The sequence below is a fragment of the Mobula birostris genome, chromosome 13 (assembly GCF_030028105.1).
Source record: "Mobula birostris isolate sMobBir1 chromosome 13, sMobBir1.hap1, whole genome shotgun sequence".
NCBI classification, from domain to species: Eukaryota; Metazoa; Chordata; class Chondrichthyes; order Myliobatiformes; family Myliobatidae; genus Mobula; species Mobula birostris.
In genome coordinates this window covers 8,074,308-8,101,409 of record NC_092382.1, presented here as the reverse complement: position 1 = coordinate 8,101,409, position 27,102 = coordinate 8,074,308, and the positions used below count along the sequence as shown (strand labels likewise).

The following is a 27,102-nucleotide window of genomic DNA, read 5'->3' as shown; positions in this document are numbered from 1 at the left end:
AAAGTTGTATTTAGGGCATTGTGATAACCAGATACTATAGCCCTCCACGACCTCTCTATCCAGTCCTTTCAATATTCGACTTCATTCGTACATTTGGCCAGCGGGCCATCAATACTGTCATCCGATGCATTGACATAGAACTCGCTAATACAATAGTAAATTTTTCTCAGCTACAACCCTACGGCTTTAAGCAAACAATGTTACTTTACTTGCTTGCTAATTATATTTTCTGATAATGTGTGAGTGCAAACTTGCAATACTTTGTCATATTATTAAATTAAGTATTATATGTTTTATTGTACCAGTTATACACTGAAATGCACTGATAGGCTATGGTCTTGTTAATGTCAAAACTACCACTGTATTTCTCTTTAGCTCTGCAATTCATGTATTTCTTTCATCTTGGTTTAGTGCTTGATATTATAAGAAGCCCTAGTCATTCATATATATATATAGATATAAAATACACACACACACATATATGTATATTAGATTAGATTTGATTAGATTATGAGAACACGCAGTCCTCTTTTATTGTCATTTAGTAATGCATGCATGAAAAAATGGTACAATGTTTTTTTCCAGAATGATATCACGGAAACACATGACAAACCGATTTAGAAACTAACAAAAACCACATAATTATAACATATAGTTACAACAGTGCAAAGCAATATCGTAATTTGATGAAGAACAGACCATGACACGGTAAAATTCTCAAAGTCTCTCGAAAGTCCCATCATCTCACTCAGACGCTGAACCTCCAGCGCTGCCAACTTGCCGATGCAGCATCCTGGAAGCATCCGACCACAGTCCGACTACAAGTCCATCCGAAAACTCCAAGCCTCCGACCAGCTCTCCGACTCCGAGCACCGAGCACCATCTCTGCCGAGTGTTCCGACCTTGGCTCCGGCAACAGGCAATAGGCAAAGCCAAGGATTTGGGGCCTTCCCCTCCGGAGATTCTCCATTGCACAGTAGCAGCGGCAGCGAAGCGGACATTTCAGAAGTTACTCCAGGTGCTCCTCTGTGCTTCTCACGGCTGTCTCCATCAAATCCGGATTGTGCACGGCAGCCTAGTTACACACACGATATTCATTCCGAACGGCCGCGCGCACTGCGTCGAGTCGCCATCCTCTCCTCCTTCCTGTATATGCATATCTGTATATATGTGTGTGTGTATACATACGTACACACACACATATATAAATAATGTCACACATATATAATATATATATATAATGTCACACCCAATTTTTATACCTTCTCATTACATGAATGGGGCAAAGAAGTTGCCCAGTACACGAAATGAGCAGGTACACAAATTGGGTGTGACATACGAGAGGTGATTGGTCAGTTCGTGTCCTTAGGTGGAAGGAGTCAATTTTAGAAAAGCTAGCAAATTTTCAATATCTGAAACAGAAATACCAAAAAAAATTATTAACGTCGAACTTTCTGCATAATCACTCAAAGAGTGGAACTGCACGAACATATAACGAGAGCTGTATAACTCGCCATCTAACTTAGGCCACAAACTTATCAATCACCCTTCGTACAGCTCCGGCACTTAAATAATTGGCACTGCACCCCTGCTACAGCTGTCCGGCAGAGCTCGGGCCTGGCCCTTTCCCACTGTATAGGCCTCCGATTTGCTTAAACCCAGGATCAGGCCCAACTCACTGCTGCCCGTATTGGAGGAACACCGGCAAAGCGCCTGCGTTTAGCAGGAGGTTCGCCGCTGCACCACCGGTGGCTGGAGTCGGGAGGGACAAAGGAGAGGCAAATCACAAACACGACAAAGTCTGCAGACACTGGAAATCCAAAGCAACAGAAACAAAATGCTGGCAGAACTCAGCAGGCCGGGCAGCAACTATCGAAAAGAGTCGACAGTCGACATTTCCAGTTGAACCCTCCTTCAGGACTGAGATGAAATGGAGGAAATATCTGAATAAAATCGGGGCAGGCGAGGAAATGTCTCGCTGGAAGGTGATAGGTGAAGCCAGGTAGGTGGGAAAGCTCATTTGCAGAAGAAAATAGAATCTAATAGGAGAGGAGAGTGGAGAATAGGAGAAAGGGATGGAGCAGTGGACCCAGAGAGAAGTGATCAGCAGGTGAGAGGGGGTGAAAAGTCAGAGAGGAAGAGAGGGAGTGGGAGGGAGGGGTGAGGGAGAGATTTGTTCACCGGAAGGAGAAATCGATATTCATACCATCAGGTTGAGGAGGGGGGTACCCAGACGGAATATAAGGTGCTGATCCTGGACCCTGAGGGTGGCTTCATCTTAGCACAGGAGGAGGCGATGGGTTGACACGTCGGAACGGGAATGGGAATGGGAATGGGAATGAAAATGTTTGAACATCGGAAGTCCCGCTCTGAGCGGATAGTTCAAAGCTTTACTTATTATCAAAGCAGGTATCCATAAATAACGCTGAGTTTTTTCTATTCTCCAGAGACCCACGAAACAAAGTAAGAACATGAAAGTCGTTCAGAGAGAAAAATCAAACTCCCACCCCACCCCCCGCATCAAAAAGAAATGCATCCCGATCATCAACCCCCAAAACCCACCCCTCCCGCACAAAAGGGAACAATAACATCGACCCCCCCTAATAAAAACAACCCCACCCCGCACAACTGCGGAGGATCTGGTGTCACCAGTGTCGAGGCGGCCGCATCGGGAGCAGCGGACACAACGGGCGACCCCGGAAGATTCACAGGTGAAGTGTCGCCTCACCTGGAAGGATGTTTGGACAACGGAGAGAGTTCGGCCGTCCGGCCCTTTCACTGTGACACCCCGAACTCCACATCAAATCCGTCCACACGAATCTGGGTGAACTTTAATGACCAATAAATATAATTCCTCTCAGTGATCAGCTGTCTGAGTGATCCCCTGACTCTGAGAGGAAGGGGTGTCTATGGTCCACATTGTCAGGGTGTTGAGTTTACCAGGAGACAGAGACCGCAGGGACGAGAGGTTTTCTGTTGACTAATACACTGTGTGTGGACCCCGCTGGCAATTCTGGTGTTGTGACCCGAATCGAGACAAACACCAGGCTGCCCACTCCACCAACAACACGGCACAGCCGGACACATAACAGGGGACTTTACATCTCACAACACTGGATTCAGTGATGAAACCCGTGATTAATGTTGTTGTCCCACCGAAATCATCAGAAACGTCCATTCAGGTGTTTCTAAATACGAGCGCTCCCCCACAGGTGACGTCACACAGGTGCACGCACGCGCCTGACGTCACACATGAGCTCCCCACACCGGGATCTGCCCTCACGTGCGCCGTGTCTTACGTCACCCGCGCGCTGGAGAGCTCGAGCTTTGTCGGTTTAACGGCTGGGCTACTAATCACGTGACTAGACCCTCCCCACCGCTGTCAACAGAGGATTCAGGAGCTACGCTATTCCCATAGGTGCGAAGCGATGTCAATCACTGGTTACAACCAATAGTAGAGGCGGACCAGCTGAGAGGGCGTTACCCCGCTGAATCAACCTGGCGTCCCTCTCTCCGTCAAAGCGGAACAAATCCCAAAGTAAATGTCCGCTTTCTGATTTATTTCCATTTCCCTCCGAGGGAACAAAATCTTTGACATCAGCTGTTGAGAAAATCACCTTTGTTCTGCCCCCATGTGAGATGAGGAGAGGTGAGGTACACCCCAGGTGCGGGACACGGGAAACTGGGTGAGAGTCGGGAAGGGGAATGAGGTGAAATGGCCATCGCAGAGTAATCTTGTGTCCGTCCCGCACAACAACAGGTGGACCCACTTTAGACACTGTCGGGGGGATCACTGACAGAGGAAAGTCAAAGGGGTGAGAGGGGACTAATATCCCAGTGGTGAGGCTCGCTAGTGCTAGTGTGGGGAGAGGGTGATGTGGTTCAAATAAGTTGTAGGGGGAATGGGAGCCAGAATGACAGAACAGATAGTGGGGAGGGTGAATTGACTTTATTACATACATCCTTCATACACATGAGGAGTAGAAATATTTACATTATGTCTCTGTCTAAATGTGCAATGTGTAATTTATAGTCATTTATAATAAATAGTTTGTACACAGGTCAGTCAATATAACATAGAAATGCAATTGTATCAGCATGAATTAATCAGTCTGACGGCCTGGTGGAAGATGATGTCCCGGAGCCTGTTGGTCCTTTTGCTGTGGTACCGTTTCCTGGATGGGAGCAGCAGGAACAGTTTGTGGTTTTGGTGAATTGGGTCTCCAATATCCTTTGGGCCCTTTTTACACACCTGTCTCTGTAAATGTCCTGAATAGTGGGAAGTTCACATCTACAGATGTGCTGGGCTGTCCGCACCACTCTCTGCAGGTTTCTGCGATTAAGGGAAGTACAGTTCCCATACCAGGCAGTGATGCAGCCGGTCAGGATGCTCTCAATTGTGTCCCTGTAGAAAGTTTTTAGGACTTTGGGCCCCATCCCCAATTTCTTCAACCGTCTGAGGTGAAAGAGCTGCTGTGCTTTTTTTTTTAAATTTCTTATGTGTTCTCCTGCATTTCTTATACTCCATAAGAACCTGCCTGCCTATCCCTGTTCTGCAGCTCCATTTTGTGCTTCCCCAGGGTCTCAATATCTCTTGAAAACCAAGGTTCCCTACAGTCTCTATCTTTACCTTTTATTCTGACAAACACACACCCGCTTTGTACTTTGAAAACTTCACTTTGAAGGCCTCCCATTTACCAAGCACACCTTTTCCATAAAGCAGCCTGTCCCAGTCCACAGTTGCCAGATCCTATTATCTTAATTCCAGGTGTTGATCCGTGCCCTGAACACATCTGCCTTTCCTACACTGCTCCTTGTATTGAAATATACAAGATTGAGCATATTTACTGCACCATGCTCAACGTTTCTCATTCCTGAATTTGTCTGAGGACTGAACAACATGTCTCCATAACCCCTCCACTATCTGTTCTGTTATTCAGGCTCCCATTCCCCCTGCAACTTTAGTTTAACCCCCCCCTCTACCCCCACCTCCCACCATGCAGCTCCATCACCCCTTTGGCTTTCCTCCCCCAGATCAATAAAAAGGAGGTGCATACCAGGTACAGGCAGACAGGAACAAATGGGGTACTTATGAGATACAGGAAATTCAAGTGAACACTTATGAAAGAAATAAAAGAAGACATCAGGTTGCCTCAGCAGACAAGGTGAAGAAGAATGCTCATGGATTCTGCAGGTATGTTGAGTGTGAAAAGATTGCAAGGGAAAAATTAATACTCTGCAAGATCAGAATGGTAATCCATATGACGAGACAAAATAGATGTGGGAGATTTCTTGCTCAGGAGATGGACACAGAGTCTATAGAAGTGAGGCAAAGCAGCATCAACTTCATGGACCCTGTACAGATTACAGAGGTGGAGGTGTTTACTGTCTGAAGGCAAATTAGCGTGGATCAATCCCCAGGGCCTAACAAGTTGTTCCCTAGGACCCTGCGGCTGACAACTGCAGAAATTGTCGGGGCACAAGCACAGATATTTAAATCATCCTGAGTGACAGGTGAGATATTGGAGGATTGGAGAACAGCCAATGTTGTTCCAGTGTTCAAGGAAGGCTCTAAAAATAAAATAGGAAATTATACGTGGGTGAGCCTGACATCAGTAGTGGGAAAGTTATTGGAATGTGTGTGCCAGTAGAAAGTTCTTTGGATTTGGGGCCCCATTCCAAGCTTCTGGTGAAAGAGGTGCTGTTGTGCGTTTTTCACAACACAGCCGGTATGTACAGACCATGTGAGATCCTCGGTGATGTTTATGCTGAAGAACTTATAGCTGCTCACCCCCTCAAGCCCAGATCCACTGATGTCAATAGGGGTTAGCCTGTCTCCATTTCTCCTGTCGTCCACAATCAGCTCCTTTGTTTTTGTGACAATGAGGGAGAGTTTGTTTTCTTGACACCAGTCAGATGTTGTTCAGACCTCAGATAGAGTCAGCAATCAAATGGTTGAGTATGGTGCGATGAATGTTCTGAGCTGTGTATATCACAATGCAAGAAGCATCGTAGGAAAGCCAGATGAGCTCAGAAGAGGGAATTATGATATTGTAGCCATTATTGGGACTTGTTTGCCCCCTACAGTCCGAGGGATTTTGAGGAACAAGTTTGTGGAGAGATCGCAGACTATGTCAAGAAACAAAGGTTTATTCAGTAAGTGATTTTAACTTTCCATATATTGACTGGGACTCCCATACTGTAAAAGGACTAGATGGGGTTGAGTTTGTCAAATGTGCCCTTAATCAGTGTGTAGAATTCCTGACGTAGAAGTGTGCAATAAGCTGATGATCCAGGGCTGGTGACAGAATTTAGTGATCATAATGCTATGAGATTCAACGTAAATATGGAAAAAGAGTGGTCTGGACCATGGGTTGAGATTCTAACTTCAAGAGAAGTCAATTTTAATGGTTTCAGAAAAGATCTGACAGGTGTGGTTTAGGACAGGCGTTTTCTGGCAAAGGAGTACTTGGTAAGTGGGAGGCCTTCAGAAGTGAAATTTTGATGGTGCAGAGATTGTACGTGCCTGCCAAATAAAAGTTGAAAGGTAACTGGTGCAGGGAACCTTGGTTTTCAAGAGATACTGAGGCCCCAGGTATTTTGTTCCTCTAAATGTCTCAGACTGTTGGGTGCAACCAAGACTGTTAAATGACCACAATATCATAATTCCACCCCCGAGGTCATCCAACTTGTTTTAGTCGTTTTCTGTTGGTTTCTAAAAGCTTCCCAACAGTTTTTGCTCTTTTGTTTGCCCTCTCTTTGGATTTTATATTGGCTTTGGCTTCTCATTTCAGCCATGGTTGTTTCCTCCTGCCTTTCCAATGCTTCCTCTTCTTTGGGATGTGTTGATCACTCAGCTCCCGAATTGCTCCCAGAAGCTCCAGCCATTACTGCTTCATTGTCACTCCTACCTATTCCCTTCCAAACAAGTTTGACCAGCTTCTCTGTCATAGAAACATGGAGAAGTTCAGTACAGAAACAGGCTATTTGACCCATCTAGTCAACACTGAAAAAACATTTAATCTGTCTAATGAAACTACCTGCACCGGGACCATCGCCCTCCATACCCCCACCATCCAGGCTCCCATCCAAACTTCTTTTAAATGGTGAAACTGAGCTGATATTCACCACTTGTGCATTCCATACTCTCATGACCATTTCAGTAAAGAGCTTTTCCAAATGTTTCCGATAAATTTTATCCTTCCCCACTGACCCATGACCTCTGGTTGTTAACCCACCCAACCTCAGTGGAAAAAGCTGCTCTCATTTTCTCTATTTATACCCTCAAAATTTTGTATGCTTCTGCCAAATCCTCAAAGCAATGTATAATTTCTTGTTTATGTTTGGAGCCTTTTTTGGTGTATAAGATGATGAGAGCATTGATCATGTGGATAGCCAGAGGTTTATTCCCAGGGCTGAAATGGCTAACACGAGGGGGCATAGTTTTAAGGTGTTTGTTAATAGATACCGAGGGAATGTCAGGGGTAAGTTTTTTACACACAGAGTGGTGGGTGCGTGGAATGCACTGCCGGCTATTTGTGTGAGAGTGTTTCAGTTACTGTGGGGCCAAGAATCCATGCAGCTCAGTGGGAACAGGGAATAATACCAATGGAGAGAGTCAAACTGAGCCAGGTCACAGACTGGAGATGGCAGAAATACCCCATTCTTAGAGAGACAGGAAGAGCATCAGAGAATTTGATGGTCATTCCAGATACCAGCACTGTGCCCTGTTAGAAGATGATTTCTCTCTCCAACTTGTGTTGAACTTCACTGTAACAGTGTGATGCCAGATCACACGTTGACAATTCAAGTGACCTCATCTGAAAGGCTGTCCAACACAGTTTGATAGATTTTGTAAATCTTTTTTTTTACAGGTTAAAAATGACAAGGAATTTGTCTACTGGAATCTCGAACACAATACGCCAGTTTTGCTGTCTCTGTCCAGATATTTAAGAAGTGGAGCAAGGGATTCACTCGATCATCCTTCCTGCTCAGACTGTGGGGAGGGATTCTCTCGATCATCAGACTGACTGGCATTCCCGTCATTTTACACAGGGAGGAACCCATTCATCTGCTCATACAGTGGGAATGGATTCAGTCGGTCTTCTGAACTGAAGGTACATCAGCAAGTTCACACTGGACAAGGCCATTCACCTGTTGCGTGTGTGAGAAGGGATTCAGTCGGTCTTTCCACCTGTGGACACTCCATTCAGCTCACACTGGGCGGAGGCTGGTCATCTGCTGAATTTGTGGGGAAGAATTCACTCGATCATCTGACCTAATGGCTCACCAGTCAGTTCACACTGGGAAGTGGCCATTCATCTGCTCAGACTGTGGGAAGGGATTCACTTCGTCATCCCAACTGAAGGTACATCAGCGAATTCACACTGGAGAGAGGCCGTTCATCTGCTCAGACTGTGGGAAGGGATTCACTTGCTCATCCCCACTGAAGGTACATCAGCGAGTTCACACCGGGGAGAAGCCATTTGCCTGCTCGGACTGCGGGAAGGGGTTCATTTGCTCATCTAAACTGAAGTTACATCAACGAGTTCACACTGGAGAGAGGCCGTTCACCTGCTCAGGCTGTGGGAAGGGATTCACTTGCTCATCCGAACTGAAGGTACATCAGCGAGTTCACACCGGGGAGAGGCCATTCACCTGCTCAGACTGTGGGAAGGGATTCATTCGGTCATCTCACCTGCAATCACACCGGTCAGTTCACACTGGGGTGTGGCTATTCACCTGCTCAGTGTGTGGTAAGGGATTCACTCAGTCATCTCTGCTGCAGAGACACCAGCGAGTTCACCCTGGTTAGAGGCTGATCAGCTGCTCAGACTTTGGGAAGAGATTCTCTCAGCCAAATCAACCAAATTTGCATCATTGAGTTCACACTGGGGAGAGGCTGTTCACCTGCTGTGAATGTGGTAAAGGATTCATTCAGTTATCTATCCTTATGACACACTACCAGGTTCACACTGGGGAGAGGCTGTTCACCTGCTGTGAATGTGGTAAAGGATTCACTCAGTTATCTATCCTTATGACACACTACCAGGTTCACACTGGGGAGAGGCTGTTCACCTGCTGTGAATGCGGAAGCGATTCACTCAGTCATCTTGCCGAATGTAACTATCGCTTCAGCTAGCAGCTTAATATAGGGGGTGATAGCCCCCAGCCCAGTCAAGCTTAAGAAATCTCATTTGGGTGGATGCTGTGCGATGTCTCCCCTGTTACAAATCAGTACCCTGAAATAACAAACAGTACACAATATGTGATTAAACGATTGAGCTTTATAATTCTGACTTTGACTATAGGGTTCGTAAAGAAAACAAAAAAAAGAGCCCACTCTCTCTATTCACGTCTTCTCATCTCTCCCCAGCAAAAGACCACGAAAATCTCCCTTCCAGACTCACAAGAGAGAACATTTCTGTCATTGAATAGCCCCGCACTCCAAAACCCTGTTATCTCCAGTCATAACCTAAACATTTCTGCTACAGAGAAACCGTGATGTTACTATTGTGTCCACTCTTTTTCTGAAAGTTTATTTAAGTAATCTTGTAAATTGTCTGGCAGCCTGTTTCTTTTCTGTTTTCGATTTGTTTTGTCTGTGCTCCACCTGGTACTGTATTTCCTTGGTATTGTTTTATCTTCAATATATTTTGTCTTTGTAAAATTGAAAATTGTAAATAAAGTAATTTAAAAAAAAAGATTCCGGTGTGAGGTGCTCCACTGGTCAAGGCACATGTGCGTGGTGGGAATGGTTATATCTATTGAGGGAGTTGTTCCTGCTTGTTTATCCTGTAATATTATATCCGGATGGTTATTATGGATTGTCCTATCTGAAATAATGTATTGATTATCATATACTTTGTGAGATTCTGACTCTAAAACTGGATCAGGCTCGAATATATTTTGCCTTAATGAAGTGATGAAGGTCATTCATCAGTTTGTATTTTAAAGCAAGATTCTGGTGAATGATATTTGCCACTTGATTGTAATCAAATTGAGTTCAACTTCTGCAGGATCCTGGAATGTGTTGGATTGTGTCTGGTTTCTCTCGATATTCCCCGCATTTATTGCCTTGTTTGTTTGTATTGTACAACGTTTGCATGTAGTTTTGATTTTTTTCTTATTTTTCTTAACCACCTTGTCCTGTATTTCTGCAAGGAACCCCTCTGTTTCTGGGAAGAGGTCTCCAACTCCCAGTCAGATGCTCGATGCTTCCTTGTCAACATCTGGTCTGCTCAGATCGTTGGGATGTCTCCCATGGAGGGTCGTACTCATTCCACTGGTTAATATTTTCTTCCACAGTGATGATTTATTTTTCTGAGTTAGCCTCTCATTTAAGTTTCTGGTCTGCATTTCTTATCACAATTGCATATATACACACAGACTGTTGAGTCCGGTTCAGTTTTTGTGAAAATATATACTCCGAAGTTTTATCTGACTGTTGTGTGATTTTTTTTTCCAAGTGTGTTATTTCTCTTCCTCCATCTGTCCAAGGTAGTGTTAATCTAAGTGGGTTTGAGTGTAAATAGTCTTTTCTAAAGTTGTCATTTCAGTTCTTATTTATCTTTGTAAATTTTACTGATTGAAGTGGGACCAAGATATTTTCATTAAAAAAGTCAATGTCGGTATTGATGAAAGTGTTTATTGCCTTTGTTGTATTTGTGAACTATTGATCTCTGTTTGGCAGGTTTTTTTTTAAACCTTGAACTAAATTTTGTCAAAGGTTTTCCCCATTTTGCACTACTTTCTATTGTCTTTGCTTGTTGATATTCCAAATACGTGGGTATCAAGAGTTCCGATGAAGCATCTTGGCCCGAAATGTTGATTCCCATCCATAGATGCTGCCTGACATGCTGAGCTCCTCCAGCACTTTGTGTGTATTTCTCTAGATTTCTAGCATCTGCAGGTCCTCTTGTTTCCCAGATACTTATATGTTTCTTGAAAGAACAAGCCGGTAGTGGAGTTGTGTGGCTCTGTTGGTAAAATACTAAATAAGATCATTCGAAACAGGTGGCATAGGGTTGGAAGGTGTAGAATCTCTGTGGGCAGATTAAGGAACAGCAAATGTAAAAAAAAATCCCTGATGGGAATTGTATAGAGACCTCCAAACAGTAGTATGTTTTCCACAAATTACAATGGGAGATAGAAAATGCATGCCAAAAGGGCAATGTTACATGGGGGATTATCATGCAGGTGATTAGGAAAATGAGGATGGTATTGGTCTCAAGAGGAGGAATTCCTAGAATACCAACAAGATGCTTTTTTAGAGCAGCTCATCGTTGAGCCCTCTTGGGGATCAGCTATTCTGGATTGGGTGTTGTAATGAATTAATTAGGTCACTTAAGTTCAAAGAACCCTTCAGGGCAAGTAATCTCAATATGATAAAATTCATCCTGACATTAGAGAAGGAGAGGCTTGTTACGTACCCCGTGACGGGTTAAATGAACCAGCAGCAATAGAGCAGACCTGGAGTCTGTTTTTAATGTTAAAAACCACTATTTATTAGTAACTACTTAATATAGTAACTTAAACCAGGTAAATCAAAAGTTAGCAATGTTAAGTGTATATATGTAAATATAATTCCCAAACTCATTAAAGCTCGGGTGGCAAGAGTTAAAGTCTTACGATGGTAATGTAAGGAAGTTCAGTTCAATCCTCAGGTTAATTGATGAGAGATGTTTGTGTAACGTCTGTGCCCCAATTTACCCCCGTTCGTCTAGGGTGAACTGCTGTCACCCTGCCACTAGTGCAATACTTCGGTGTAAACACAGTGAAATGCCCCCTCCGCCCCCAGTGCACGCTCCCAACACAGTATCAGACAATACACCAGAGGCGAGTAAATAATTACAATATTTTGTTATTTCTTAGTGATGGGTTAGTAGAAACAGATAACCTAAAGGCACCAAAGCAGTAAGTTTATCAGTTTGTGCACATAATGTTTTAATACGTTAGAGCTCACACCTCCGGTTCCATCTACAACGACCCTCCGAGCCTTTGGCCACCGTCCGAACCGCCAACTTCCAGTATCCGCCACCCTGGAACCGCTGTCCGCTCCTCACACGTCCGTCCTCCTCGCTCGCATCCCGAAAAAGACAACAAACTCCCGCTGAGCTCACACATACAAGATAGCATAACAATTCTCCATTGATTAGTTCCACCCATATCGGCAGGAGGAGGAGAAGATGGCGGCGTGACGCAGCGCGCAGCGGCCACTCCAGTGGATGATATCTGTTACTTGTCAAGTAGGGTGCCGTGCACAATCCTGATTTGATGGAGACAGACGTGAGAGCACAGAGAAACTTCTGAAATGCCTTCTTCGCTGCCGCTGCTACTGTGTGATCCAGAATCTCCGGAGGAGAAGGCCCCAAGTCCTCGGCTTTGCCTGCTGCTTGGCAGCCGGGGCGGGTCGAAGTGCTCGGCAGAGGATGGTCGGAAGCTCGAAGTTTTCGGACGGACTCAGAGTCTGCTGTGGTCAGGTACGTCCATGCATCGGCAGTTGTCGGCGCCTGGAGGTTTACGGCAGGGAGAATTTCTCCTTTTTGCCGCCTGCTATCGGGACTATCGGGAGTTGATGGGAACTCTGAAATTTTTTTTTACCGTGCCCATGGTCTGCTCTTTATCAAATTATGGTATTGCTTTGCACTGCTGTAACTATATGTTATAACTATGTGGTCTTGTCAGTGTTAGTGTTTGGTTTGTCCTTTTTTCTGTGATATCACTCTGGAGGAACATTGTATCATTTCTTAATGCATGTATTTCTAAATGACAATAAATGAGGACTGAGTGTCCTCATAATCTAAATAATCTAACCCAAACATTTCAGCTACAGAAACCCATGACAGTATTAACATTACAGAGAAGCCATTTTGTTAGTCTCAACAGCTAACACCACAGTTAATGGTACTGAGAGCCCTACATTCTCCCCCCACCGAATTTAGTCATGTCCTCATGACGCTCAGATAATTTGCCAACCCTTCCTGCAAAACACAGAGCCCAACCCAAGTGCAGAGAGCAGTGACAAAACTCCCCGAAACAGTGGAGATCACACCCTGTTCCCTGGGCGCTATCAAGGCCAACCTATGTGGGGGGGTCCTTACTTCTCTGTGACCTCCTCTAACTCCTCCACCTCGGACATTACAGGAGACTCATGGAAACGATGAGGTGAACCCTCCTGCGAGTGGTCACCCAAACCCCTCTGCACCTCGGAACCCTCTATCTCTCACTCGGGCCCCACATCATCCTCTCCAACGCCCTGTGGTACCCCTGACGGCCCATCAGTAGCCCCTCTTACCCCGTCTAACCCAGTGGGGGAAGGGCCAGGAGCCTCCCCCTCAATCACGGGGGCCTCAGCGAACAGCCACATGCACCAGTTGTCCGAGTCATCATCCTCCTCTGAGCGGGCCTGTTTCTCCCGGTGTGGGCTCTTCCTCCATCCCACGTGGACGCAGAGTCCCAGTACTGGGTGTAGCCGGCACCTGGGGCTCCCGTTCCACCTGTACATCTCACCCCAGGGGCGACAGATGATTCCGATGGAGAATCTTGACCGGCCCCTTCCCATCCTCGGGCTGCACTTGGAAAACAGTAAATTGGGCAACTGACTCTCCACCAGATAGGGTGTGCCCGACCAGCGATCAGCCAACCTGTGCTTCCCAGGAAATCCCAAATTCCTTACGAGGACTCGGTCTGCCGGCAGGAGTTGGGAGAACTTCACTTTCTGGTCACACCTCTTCTTATTTCTCCGATTCTGCTTGGCAGCTGCCTCCCCAGCCAACTCATAAGCCTTTGCAGCTCCTTCTTCATATCAGACACATACTTCAAGTAAGGCTTCGGCGAAACTTCACCCGTGGCAGTCCTGAAACAGAGGTCAATGGTACTGAGAGCCCTACCTTTGTATCCCAAAGGTGAATGTCAAGAGAAGGCAATTACATTGTTTTCCTCGATGATAAACTGGATAAAAATAGCTGCATGTTTTATCTCCGTCATTCCCAGATCCACACACGAAGTATCTCCTACAGTGATCTTCACGGAATATCCTTTCGACACGTGGTTACCACAACACCACGCCCGAATTCAGCTACAGGTAATCCCAAAGTGGTGACCACAGGACACTCAACCAGAATCCACGTATGGATTATCACCAAAAGATAGCTGATCACAGGGGTAGCGTGTTCAGGGGGAACTAGCACCCAGGCAAGGGTAACACACACAGGTAGATTCCACAGGGTTGCCCCAGTCACACAACGTGAAAGCCACTTGTCCAGTTCCACGACATACGAAGTAACTCCAGCAGTGATTTGCCACAGGGGTACCGTCTTCCAGTGGGCTACCACGCCCAGGTAAGGGTAAAACAGAAGTGGTATTCACAAATGTGTTCCCTAACCAGAAAGACCCACTCCAGTGGATCAAACTATGTGACAATCACACATTCCTATTTGCTGGAATCAATAACCAAACCCACCCTTGTGGGCTGTTGGGAGAGTCCAAACAGTGACCCCTTGTCACTCGGTTCTTTGTTTCAAACCTTCCTCTCCCCTTCTCTGCAACGGCTTCCACCCACTGCCACTGTGTGTCTGCTTGTGAGAGTCACTTATCAATACCCTGGATCGATACTCAACCCAAATTTCAAACAAATCATTTGTTCCATATCCTAAGACCTTTGGTTCCGTATGTTCCTATGACAACATCCACAGATGGTCTCTCCTGGTCAAAATAACACTCCACTTTGTTTTGAGAAGTCTCCAAGCCCTGTCTCTCCAAACCACAAACTTGAAAAAAACCCTGTTGTTTATTTTCAAATTCCAAAACTCAATTTAACAGAATAACACCCACTTTCTCATCAAACCACTGTTCCCTCAGCAAGACCAAGGGTCCTGAAACCAATCCAGACTTCACAAAAGGACTGAATTCCCTTCCAACCAAATCAGACATTTCAGGTTTTAACTGAGCTTCAACACAACGCTCAGCATCCTGCGGATTTACAGCTGCTTCAACAACCTGAACCCAGGCAACTGGAACTGCCTCCTCTTCCAGGCTTTCATCACTAGTCCCAGCTTCCACTTCTAGTTTACCCTGGTCATCCCAGCTACCCTCTTGGAAGCTCTCACCCGAGGTAAACTTCACCTTGTGGGTCAAAACAAGCTCATCTGCTAATCCAGCAGACTCCTGCAAAGTGACAGCTTCCTTTTCATCTAGATACGTCTACTTTTCATCGGGGACGCACCTTTTAAATTCCTCAATCAAAACCAACTCTTTCAAGTTGTGAACATCCCCATTTACCCCATCGGAGGTACACCAACGACTGAAGTACACAGACTTCTCATTGGCAAATTCCACATACGTTTGGTTCCCAGATTTCCTCAAATCTCTAAACTTTAGTCTGTAAGCCTCCAGAACCAACTCATAAGGCTTGAGCACAGCCTCTTTCACTGAGTCATAATCAGCTGCCTCTTCAAGTGTTAGGGCAGAATACGCTTGCTGGGCTTTCCCCTGAATTACACTTTGTAACACAACAGCCCAGCTGTCTTTCAGCCACCTTCGATTCTGAGCCACTTTTTCAAACTGCAAGAAGGACTTATCAACTTCTGCTTCATCAAATGGAGGTACCAACTTAACTTCTCGACTGGCACTAAACCTCTCACCAAGATCTGGCACTGAACCTCCTTGCAGCCATCCCTGCACCTCGAACCACCTCTGTCTTTCTGCCTCTTCCCTCTGTTTGTCCGCTTCCTCAGCCTCAAACTTTTTAGTCGTAACTCATGCTGTCTTTGCTTATCCTCAGCCTCCCTCTTTGATTTTTCTATCTGGAGCTGAAGCTCAGTCTCAGAAGGTTTACTTTCAGCAAACATTTCCAACACATCTCCGTCAAACACTTCCTCAGATACATAATACTCCACTGTCACATCTCCGTCAAACACTTCCTTCGATACATAATACTCCGCTATTAATGTCTGTATCTGAGCCTTCCTCATTTTAGTGCTCACCTGAAGTTATAACTTCTGAGCAATTTCCAACAGCACAACCCTCTTTGCACCATCCAATGCTTCAGGGGTTTGCTTTGTCAGAAACCCATCAACCTCCATTGCTGCTGATCTTCCACTCAAACAAATCAAAGGGGATTTCCCCAATCAGATCGATCATTAATCAATCAATTATACCCCCAAACAATTTGTTCATATCCCGGATGCAGGCCCCAATTATGTTACATAAATGCAACGGTTCAAATGAACCAGCAGCAATAGAGAACATCTGGAGTCCGGTTTTGATATTAAAAACCACTGTTTATTAGTAACTACTTAATATGGTAACTTAAACCAGGTAAATCAAAAGTTAGCAGTTTTATGCATATACTTGTGTGTAAATACAATTCCCAAACTCGTTAAAGCTCAGGTGGCAAGAGTTAAAGTCTTACGATGGTAATCTGAGGAAGTTCAGTTTAATCCACGGAATTGGTGTGTGTGAGAGAGAGAGAGGTATTTGTGATCCAAGGTGAAAACCACACTAGGAGAAGAACGAGTAAACAGGTCCCATTGATCTTCCGTTATCAGGCTCCGAATCCACTCTCGAGTTATATGTCAATAAATACAGGTTCGTGTCAGTTAACAGAAAACCTCTCGTCCCTGCAGTCCTCGTCTCCCGGCAATCTAAACACCCCAACAGTGTAGGTACCCCTTCCTCTAAAGTGAGTGAATCATTCCGATAGCTGATCGCTGAGAGGAATTATATTTGTTGGTCGTTAAAGTTGGTCCAGATTTGGCTGGATGGAGTTAATGCAGAGTTCGGGGGTGCCACAGTGAAAGAACCGGACAGCCAAATCCTCTACGTTGTCCCTCTGACCTCCGGCCACTGGTGGCGCCGCGGGGACCTCCTGCGAATCACAGCACAGAGCCGACCCCAGCTGTTGCCGGCGGTTCTCCTGGCTGGGCGGCGATGAGGAAGGGTCTGATCTCGGGTTGGTGTAAATCGAGGGGCGGTTGCAGTGGGAAAGGGCCAAGACCGAGCCGGACAGCTGGACAGTCTGGGCCGGGAACGTAGGATCAGTTAGTTGTGGTTCCCCAGGCTGTGAGAGTGGATGTGGGTGACGTGGATCTGTTTACGTGTACGGGTGTGGGGTAAATGGTGGGAAAGTTGTGGGGCTACTGGCGGGGTGGAGGGAGGTTGGGGATGTGTAGGTTATCAGACACAGTGTGACCCGGGAGGAGTGGTCCAAGGGCAGATTAAGTTGGAAGCAAGGGAGGATCTGGTCTGTTGCATCAGAGAGCTTTCAGGAAGCAACAAATCTCTCTTTATGTTAATCACTGTCTAATCTTGCTGCTAACATTGTGTTTGTCACAGAGCCCAGAGTCTGGGAACAGCTAGATGGTAGGAAGCAGATGGTGATGATGGGAGGCTGTTTATTGGAGTCCAGGGCTGTGCCTCGTGGAGTTCCCCAGGGTTACACCCATTGCTACTTGTCATCTATGTCAATAATCTGGTTGAGAATGTACAGGGTATGGGGAGTGAGTTTGCAGCAAGTAATTTCAAACAATTACTTCTTTTTGCAAGATAGTAATATAAGCACCCCTCTTTCCCTCTCCACACTCAGAACTGACCAAAAGCTACTTCAGAAGATGCAAGTTCTTCAAATGAGCAAACACTGGGGGAATGTGAGTGAGTTTAAAGAGCTGGGATACTGACAGTACATTACCAGACCTGGAGTGATTGCAACTGGGTCTGACAGAGGCATAACTGCTATTTCTGGGCACATTCAGTCTCACCATAACTATTCCCTACCTTACTTTGTACAGATATGTAATGTCTAAAGGAACAGTGTTTGAGTAAATCAGACTCACCAAACTTGCTCCGGACTGAATCAATGGAAACCCTGAGTCTGAAGGGTTCTCTCCAGTTGGTGCTCTCAGTCCTCGGGCTGGTTCACTTGCTGCTGTTCCCTCATCTACAGTCGTGGTTTTCTTCCAGTTGTGAGCTTTTCTTCCAATAAATCTCTCACTGCAGGTCTAACTTCAAAATGAAAGATAATGAAGCACGTTAACAACACAAAGGAGAACAAAATATTTCTGCTCACAGAAATCTAAACATTGAAGACAAATTTAATGATCTCAGTGAACAAATCTGTAACTGCCCCTGACACGTCACAGAACCTGATAAGGGATAGGAAGGAGTCATCGTTCAGTCACGGTAAGATAAAAGGTGTAGGAACAGAATTAGGTGATTCGATCCATCGAGTCTGCTCCATCACTCAACCACGGCTGAGATTTATTCCAACACCATATTCCCGCCTTCCTCCTGTAACCCTGAAGCTACTTACCAATCATGAATATGATTCTTCTCACCTCAGTCCAATGCCATTTTTGAAATTGTGACTCTTGGTTCTTGAGACTCCAACAGAGAAACATCCTCTTCCTAAATATACCCAAATGACAGCCTCAGCCACCCTCTGTGGCAACAAATTCCACAGATCAGCCATCTTTTGGCTGAAGAAATTTTTTCTCATCTCAGTTTTAAAGGGAAGCGTGTTTATTCTGAGACTGTGCTGTCAGATCACTGACTCTCCGTCTAATGGAAACATCCTGTTTGAGTACTGTTGGGGGGGACAGCTTACCCGGGGGAAGCGACAGTGGCCGTGCCTCCGGCACAGAGTCTGGCCCTGTAGCTCAGAAGGGTAGGGCAAGGAAGAGGAGGGCAGTTGTGATAGGGGACTCAATAGTAAGGGGGTCAGATAGGCGATTCTGTGGACGCAGTCCAGAGACCCGGATGGTAGTTTGCCTCCCTGCTGCCAGGGTCCGGGATATTTCTGATCGTGTCCAAGATATCCTGAAGTGGGAGGGTGAGGAGCCAGAGGTCGTGGTACATATAGGTACCAATGACATAGGTAGGAAAAGGGATGAGGTCCTGAAAGGAGAATATAGGGAGCTAGGAAGGGAGTTGAGAAAAAGGACCGCAAAGGTAGTAATCTCGGGATTACTGCCTGTGCCACGCGACAGTGAGAGTAGGAATGCGATGAGGTGGAGGATAAATGCGTGGCTGAGGAATTGGAGCAGGGGGCAGGGATTCAAGTTTTTGGATCATTGGGACCTCTTTTGGCGCAGGCGTGACCTGTACAAAAAGGACGGGTTACACTTGAATCCTAGGGGGACCAATATCCTGGCAGGGAGATTAGCGGGGGCTACTGAGGTGACTTTAAACTAGAATGGTTGGGGGGTGGGAATCAAATTAAAGAGGCTAGGCGTGAGTAGGTTAGTTCACAACGGGGGGATGGGAACCAGTGCAGAGAGACAGAGGGGTGTAAAGTGAGGGTAGAAGCAACAAGTACTAAGGAGAAAAGTAAAAGTGGCAGGCCGACAAATCCAGGGCAAGCATTAAAAAGGGCCTCTTTTCAGCATAATTGTATAAGGGCTAAGAGAGTTGTAAAAGAGCGCCTGAAGGCTTTGTGTGTCAATGCAAGGAGCATTCGTAATAAGGTGGATGAATTGAAAGTGCAGATTGTTATTAATGATTATGATATAGTTGGGATCACAGAGACATGGCTCCAGGGTGACCAGGGATGGGAGCTCAACGTTCAGGGATATTCGATATTCAGGAGGGATAGACATGAAGGAAGGGGAGGTGGGGTGGCGTTGCTGGTTAAAGAAGATATTTACGCAATAGAAAGGAAGGACATAAGCCGGGAAGATGTGGAATCGATATGGGTAGAGCTGCGTAACACTAAGGGGCAGAAGACGCTGGTGGGAGTTGTGTACAGGCCACCGAACAGTAGTAGTGAGGTCGGAGATGGTATTAAACAGGAAATTAGAAATGTGTGCAATAAAGGAACAGCAGTTATAATGGGTGACTTCAATCTACATGTAGATTGGGTGAACCAAATTGGTAAAGGTGCTGAGGAAGAGGATTTCTTGGAATGTATGCGGGATGGTTTTGTGAACCAACATGTCGAGGAACCAACTAGAGAGCAGGCTATTCTGGACTGGGTTTTGAGCAATGAGGAAGGGTTAATTAGCAATCTTGTCGTGAGAGGCCCCTTGGGTAAGAGTGACCATAATATGGTGGAATTCTTCATTAAGATGGAGAGTGAAATAGTTAATTCAGAAACAAAGGTTCTGAACTTAAAGAGGGGTAAATTTGAAGGTATGAGACGTGAATTAGCTAAGATAGACTGGCAAATGACACTTAAAGGATTGACAGTGGATATGCAATGGCAAGCATTTAAAGGTTGCATGGATGAACTACAACAATTGTTCATCCCAGTTTGGCAAAAGAATAAATCAAGGAAGGTAGTGCACCCGTGGCTGACAAGAGAAATTAGGGATAGTATCAATTCCAAGGAAGAAGCATACAAATTAGCCACAGAAAGTGGCTCACCTGAGGACTGGGAGAAATTCAGAGTTCAGCAGAGGAGGACAAGGGCTTAATTAGGAAGGGGAAAAAAGATTATGTGAGAAAACTGGCAGGGAACATAAAAGCGGACTGTAAAAGCTTTTATAGATATGTAAAAAGGAAAAGACTGGTAAAGACAAATGTAGGTCCCCTGCAGACAGAAACGGGTGAATTGATTATGGGGAGCAAGGACATGGCAGACCAATTGAATAATTACTTTGGTTCTGTCTTCACTAAGGAGGACATAAATAATCTTCCAGAAATAGTAGGGGACAGCGGGTCCAGTGAGATGGAGGAACTGAGCGAAATACATGTTAGTAGGGAAGTGGTATTGGTGTGGGTGGAGAATTGGTTAGCAGACAGGAAGCAAAGAGTGGGAATAAACGGGACCTTTTCAGGATGGCAGGCGGTGACTAGTGGGGTACCGCAAGGCTCAGTGCTGGGACCCTAGTTGTTTACAATATATATTAATGACTTGGATGAGGGAATTAAATGCAGCATCTCCAGGTTTGCGGATGACACGAAGCTGGGTGGCAGAGTTAGCTGTGAGGAGGATACAGGGTGACTTGGATAGGTTGGGTGAGTGGGCAAGTTCATGGCAGATGCAATTTAATGTGGATAAATGTGAAGTTATCCACTTTGGTGGCAAAAATAGGAAAACAGATTATTATCTGAATGGTGGCCGATTAGGAAAAGGGGAGGTGCAACGAGACCTGGGTGTCATTATAGTCATTGAAAGTGGGCATGCAGGTACAGCAGGCGGTGAAAAAGGCGAATGGTATGCTGGCATTTATAGTGAGAGAATTCGAGTACAGGAGCAGGGAGGTACTACTGCAGTTGTACAAGGCCTTGGTGAGACCATACCTGGAGTATTGTGTGCAGTTTTGGTCCCCTGATCTGAGGAAAGACATCCTTGCCATAGAGGGAGTACAAAGAAGGTTCACCAGATTGATTCCTGGGATGGCAGGACTTTCATATGAAGAGAGACTGGATGAACTGGGCTTGTACTCGTTGGAATTTAGAAGATTGAGGGGGGATCTGATTGAAACGTATAAGATCCTAAAGGGATTGGACAGGCTAGATGCAGGAAGATTATTCCCGATGTTGGGGAAGTCCAGAACGAGGGGCCACAGTTTGAGGATAAAGGGGAAGCCTTTTAGGACCGAGATTAGGAAAAACTTCTTCACACAGAGAGTGGTGAATCTGTGGAATTCTCTGCCACAGGAAACAGTTGAGGCCAGTTCATTGGCTATATTTAAGAGGGAGTTAGATATGGCCCTTGTGGCTACGGGGGTCAGGGGGTATGGAGGGAAGGCTGGGGCGGGGTTCTGAGTTGGATGATCAGCCATGATCATAATAAATGGCGGTGCAGGCTCGAAGGACTGAATGGACTACTCCTGCACCTATTTTCTATGTTTCTATGCTCTCCATGTCCACTGTATCCAGGCTTCTCAGCATTCAGTAGGTTTACTTAACCACCTCCCTTTTCACCACCCCATCTGAACTCCATTGAACACAGCCCCAGAACCATCAAATGCTCATCTTACATAAAGCTGATCATTCCTGAGATTATTCATGTGAACCTTGTTAGCAACAACTGCACTGAACACATTCCCAAGTACAACAGACAATCAGGAAATATAAACCATCCCAGAGTGAATGTAATAGAAAGAAACTGGAATCACCAGAGTCGCTCAACAGGAAAGGAACTGCTGTGGGGAGAGAAACAAATTTAACCATTCAGGTTCACAATCTTTTGTCAGAATGGGTTCAGAATTTAGTGCAGATCTCCAGCAACTTGAATTTCTTTTTGATTTCCACTGTCTGACAGACAGGTGACAGCGAGGAGGAATTTCCAAACACAGTTCGAACACTGAACCCCCCCAGGTCTATTTCTACTGGTGCAAACACAGAACAGCCCATTTAATCACAGCCTCTCCTTGTGAGGGATGGAATACAAACTCATTCTCTCCTCAGATTAACAGCATTGCTTCCAGAGGAACTCCAGAAACAAACATTTGATCCCAGACCAGAAATACTGGCTCAACACCTCACAAACCCGGGCAGCTTGATCCCCGGGTCCATTTTACTTGGATCTAAACAGGGGTGCAGTGCTGCCAGAGCTCACCGGGGCACCACTCCGGCACCTCGGTAAAAAAACGTCAAAATGAACAAGCGGGGAATTTAACAGCGGCCGCATATTAAATAGGGGGAATTTTACAGAGGCAGGGGTTGGGGATAGGTGGTGGTGATTGGTGGGGAAAATACCACTAACAACATTAGGATAGGATATTTGATCGTTTTTGGTGAAATCCTGGATCTGTGACTGTTTTTTATTTGGGTATTTGTGAAATTCGTCCTCGCTCGACCCATTGTTTTCCCAGCATGCCCTGCTGTAGCCTCCCTCCATTTCACAGATCCTCCGTCTCTCTCCAGCCGAGGGATGACTGGACACAAGTGTGAGCGTTTTTCCGCTCTTTCCAACGGATACCATTGGATTCCAGGAAGGAGCTGTATTAAGCAAGGAGTGAACATTGCAACTTAAAGTTAAAAGTCAAAAATAATGAAAGAAAAATTCAGTGCTCGCTTATCTTCACCCTGATTTTGATGAAATATTCAAGGTAATCATCCCAAATCCTCTTCTACACCTGGATAAAGTGAATTTATTTTTTTTAAGCCAAACGGGGAAAAAAAAACATTTCTAGGCTATAAGCTAGTTTTACATCATTTCAACTGTCATTAATAGCGGATCAACCCCCTGGCCGAGCTCCACCAACTACAGTTGATTGGAAAGAGGCTGTTTGTCTCTTTGTGTTGATAGGAAAAAGAGTAATTTACTGAGGCGAACGAGACAAAACGCATTTCCAAACCTCCCAAATGGCTGCTCTCCTCCCGTTAACATTTATCACTTCCAAAATATGATGTTTTCTATTTGTATAGTTGCGATAAAAATTTATGTAAAGATTCAAGCTTTAACTTTCTATATATTTAAAGACTAAACAGAATCTGTATAGGTCTAACAAGGTAATACCCGACGTGTGAGGATATTGTGAGTATCGACACTCACAGGTACACTTCCTGTCCAACCATTTCTGCGAGAGAAATAGTACGAGGCAGAGTTACCAACCTTCCACTTTTGATACTAATATTCAGCAATATTCGTGGCTTCAGCGACAGTTCATTAGACGTTCTTTTTTCATACTTGATTACTTGGTTCCAACTTAGGTATCTAAAATTGTAAAAAGCTTATCTGCTTTATTTTTATACCTGCTTAGGAACACTGCTAAGCGCTGTGGGCCCTGCTGTCTGCTCTGACTCAGTCGTATCAGTAAGGCTACATCTGTGGTGGTCCGTGGATTACTCACTAATACAAAAGTAAATTTTTCTCACCAACAACCCTGTGGCTTCTAAGCAAACAATGTTAACTTCTTTCTTCCGTAAACAAACTGAGGAGTGTAACAAGAATAACATACAAGTCATTGATAACAGTAAAACTAACAAAAGCTGTGTTTCGCCTGCATCTAATTCAAATTTTCTAACCGGCTCCAAAAGCAGTTCTGAAAGTAATGGTCCTTTGAAGTCAGGCTTGTATCCCTGTTCAGATGTTTGATAGGCTATAATCTTGTTAATGTCTTAACTGTCACTATATTTCTGTGTACATCAGTCACTGAAAGCAAGCATGCAAGTACAGCAGGCAGTGAAGAAAGCTAATGGCATGCTGGCCTTCATAACAAGGAGAATTGAGTATAAGAGCAAAGAGGTCCTTCTGCAGCTGTACAGGGCCCTGGTGAGACCACACCTGCAGTACTGTGTGCAGTTTTGGTCTCTAAATTTGAGGAAGGACATTCTTGCTATTGAGGGAGTGCAGCGTAGGTTCACAAGGTTAATTTCTGGGATGGTGGGACTGTCATATGTTGAAAGATTGGAGTGACTGGGCTTGTATACTCTGGAATTTAGAAGGCTGAGAGGGGATCTTATTGAAACATATAAGATTATTAAGGGATTGGACACACTGGAGGCAGGAAACATGTTCCCGCTGATGGGTGAGTCCAGAACCAGAGGCCACAGTTTAAGAATAAGGGGTAGGCCATTTAGAACGGAGTTGAGGAAAAACTTTTTCACCCAGAGAGTGGTGGATGTATGGAATGCTCTGCCCCAAAGGCTGTGGAGGCCAAGTCTCTGGATGCTTTCAAGAAAGAGATGGATAGAGCTCTTAAAGATAGCGGAATCAAAGGTTATGGGGTTAAGGCAGGAACTGGATACTGATTGTGGATGATCAGCCATGATCACAGTGAATGGCGGTGCTGGATCGAATGGCCTACTCCTGCATCTATTGTCTATTGAGCTGTGGAATTCATATATTTCTTTCATCTTGGTTTAGTGCTTGACATTATATGAAGCCCTATTCATTTATATATGCCACAGCCAATTTGTGTACCTGCTCATTACATGAATGGGGGAAGGAAGTTACCCAGTACATGAAATGAGCTGCTACACTAACTAGGTGTGAGATCGAGGTTCTTAGCCTAAGGTGGAAGGAGTCAATTTTGAAAACCAGTCAATTTTCAATTATCTGAAACAGAAATACCACAAAAGTTATTAACTTCAAACTTTCTGCATGATCACTCACAGAGCGGAACTACACGTACATGTAACGACAGCTGTAAACTTCAGGCCTTCTAACTTAGGCCACGAACTTATCAACCACCCCTCGTACAGCTCCGGCACCCAAAAAACTGGCACTGCACCCCTGCTCCAGCCGTCAGGCAGAGCTCGGGCCCGGGACTTTCCGAATTTAAGCGGCCCAGATTCACACAAACTCGGGGATGTTTCCACTCACCGCCGCCCCGAATCGGAGACCCACCAACGGCAGCTGCATTCGGCACCGCGCATGCGTTAGCAGGATGTTCGCGGCAGCGCCACCAGTGGCCGGAGGTCCATGCAGCGCCACCAGTGTCCGGAGGTCCGTGCAGCGCCACCAGTGGCCGGAGGTCCATGCAGCGCCGCCAGTGGCCGGAAGGCCGGAGCGATAACAGGGAGGTAAATCACGAACACGACAAAGTCTGCAGATCAAAGTTGCTGGTGAACGCAGCAGGCCAGGCGCATCTCTAGGAAGAGGTACAGTCAACGTTCCAGGCCGAGACCCTTCGTCAGGACGTCGACTTCCTAGAGATGCTGCCCGGCCTGCTGCGTTCACCAGCAACTTTGGTGTGTGTTGCTTGAATTTCCAGCATCTGCAGAATTCCTTGTGTTTAAAGTCTGCAGATGCTGGAAATCCAAAGCAACACAAACAAAATGCTGGCGGAACTGAGCAGGCCGGGCAGCATTTATCGAAAAGAGTCAACAGTCGACGTTTCCAGTTGAACCCTCCTTCAGGACTGAGATGAAATGACGGAAATACCTGAATAAAATCGGTCCGGATGAGGAAATGTCTCGCTGGAAGGTGATAGGTGAAGCCAGGTAGGTGGGAAAGCTGAAAAGCTGAAGAAAATAGAATCTAATAGGAGAGGAGAGTGGAGAATAGGAGAAAAGGATGGAGCAGTGGACCCAGAGAGAAGTGACCAACAGGTGAGTGGACGTGGAAAGTCAGAGAGGAAGAGAGGGAGTGGGAGGGAGGGGTGAGGGAGAGATTTGTTCACCGGAAGGAGAAATCGATATTCATGCCATTGGGTTGGGGGGCGGGGGGTACCCAGAAGGAATATAAGGTCCTGATCCTCGACCCTGAGGTGGCTTCATCTTAGCACAAGAGGAGGCGATGGGTTGACACGTCGGAACGGGAATGGGAATCGGAATGGGAATGAAAATGTTTGGACACCGGGAAGTCCTGCTAGGAGCGGATAGTTCAAAGGTTAATTTATTATCAAGCAGGTATCCGTAAAAAACTCTGGAGTTTCTTTTCTTCTCCAGAGAGCCACGAAACAAAGAAAGAACATGAAAGTCGTTCAGAGAGAAAAATCAAACTCCCACCCCACCCCCCGCATCAAAAAGAACGGCATTGCGATCATCAACCCCCAAAACCCACCCCTCCCGCACAAAAGGGAACAATAACATCGACCCCCCCCAATAAAAACAACCCCACCCCGCACAACTGCGGAGGATCTGGTGTCACCAGTGTCGAGGCGGCCGCATCGGGAGCAGCGGACACAACGGGCGACCCCGGAAGATTCACAGGTGAAGTGTCGCCTCACCTGGAAGGATGTTTGGACAACGGAGAGAGTTCGGCCGTCCGGCCCTTTCACTGTGACACCCCGAACTCCACATCAAATCCGTCCACACCAATCTGGGTGAACTTTAATGACCAATAAATATAATTCCTCTCAGTGATCAGCTGTCTGAGTGATCCCCTGACTCTGAGAGGAAGGGGTGTCTCTGGTCCACATTGTCAGGGTGTTGAGTTTACCAGGAGACAGAGACTGCAGGGACGGGAGGTTTTCTGTTGACTAATACACTGTGTGTGGACCCCGCTGGCAATTCTGGTGTTGTGACCCGAATCGAGACAAACACCAGGCTGCCCATTCTACCAACAACACGGCACAGCCGGACACATAACAGGGGACTTTACATCTCACAACACTGGATTCAGTGATGAAACCCGTGATTAATGTTGTTGTCCCACTGAAATCATCAGAAACGTCCATTCAGGTGTTTCTAAATACGAGCGCTCCCCCACAGGTGACGTCACACAGGCGCATCCACGCGCCTGACGTCACACGTGGGTCCTCCACA

The 27,102-nt window shown here is 45.8% G+C and overlaps 1 long non-coding RNA gene across 3 annotated transcripts; it reads right to left on the bottom strand.

Annotated features, from left to right (window-relative positions):
* Nucleotides 1-508: 508 nt before the first annotated feature.
* Nucleotides 509-25,278, bottom strand: LOC140208359 (uncharacterized). 3 transcript variants are annotated; one of them, XR_011888743.1, is made up of 3 exons: nucleotides 25,217-25,278; nucleotides 17,835-18,003; nucleotides 509-1,412 (listed from the first exon to the last, which is right to left on the bottom strand). It is a non-coding gene; the product is annotated as an uncharacterized lncRNA (long non-coding RNA). The 3 variants fall into 3 exon arrangements; XR_011888745.1 differs by having other exon boundaries at nucleotides 25,026-25,259; XR_011888744.1 differs by lacking the exon at nucleotides 509-1,412 and adding an exon at nucleotides 10,988-13,858.
* Nucleotides 25,279-27,102: the final 1,824 nt, after the last annotated feature.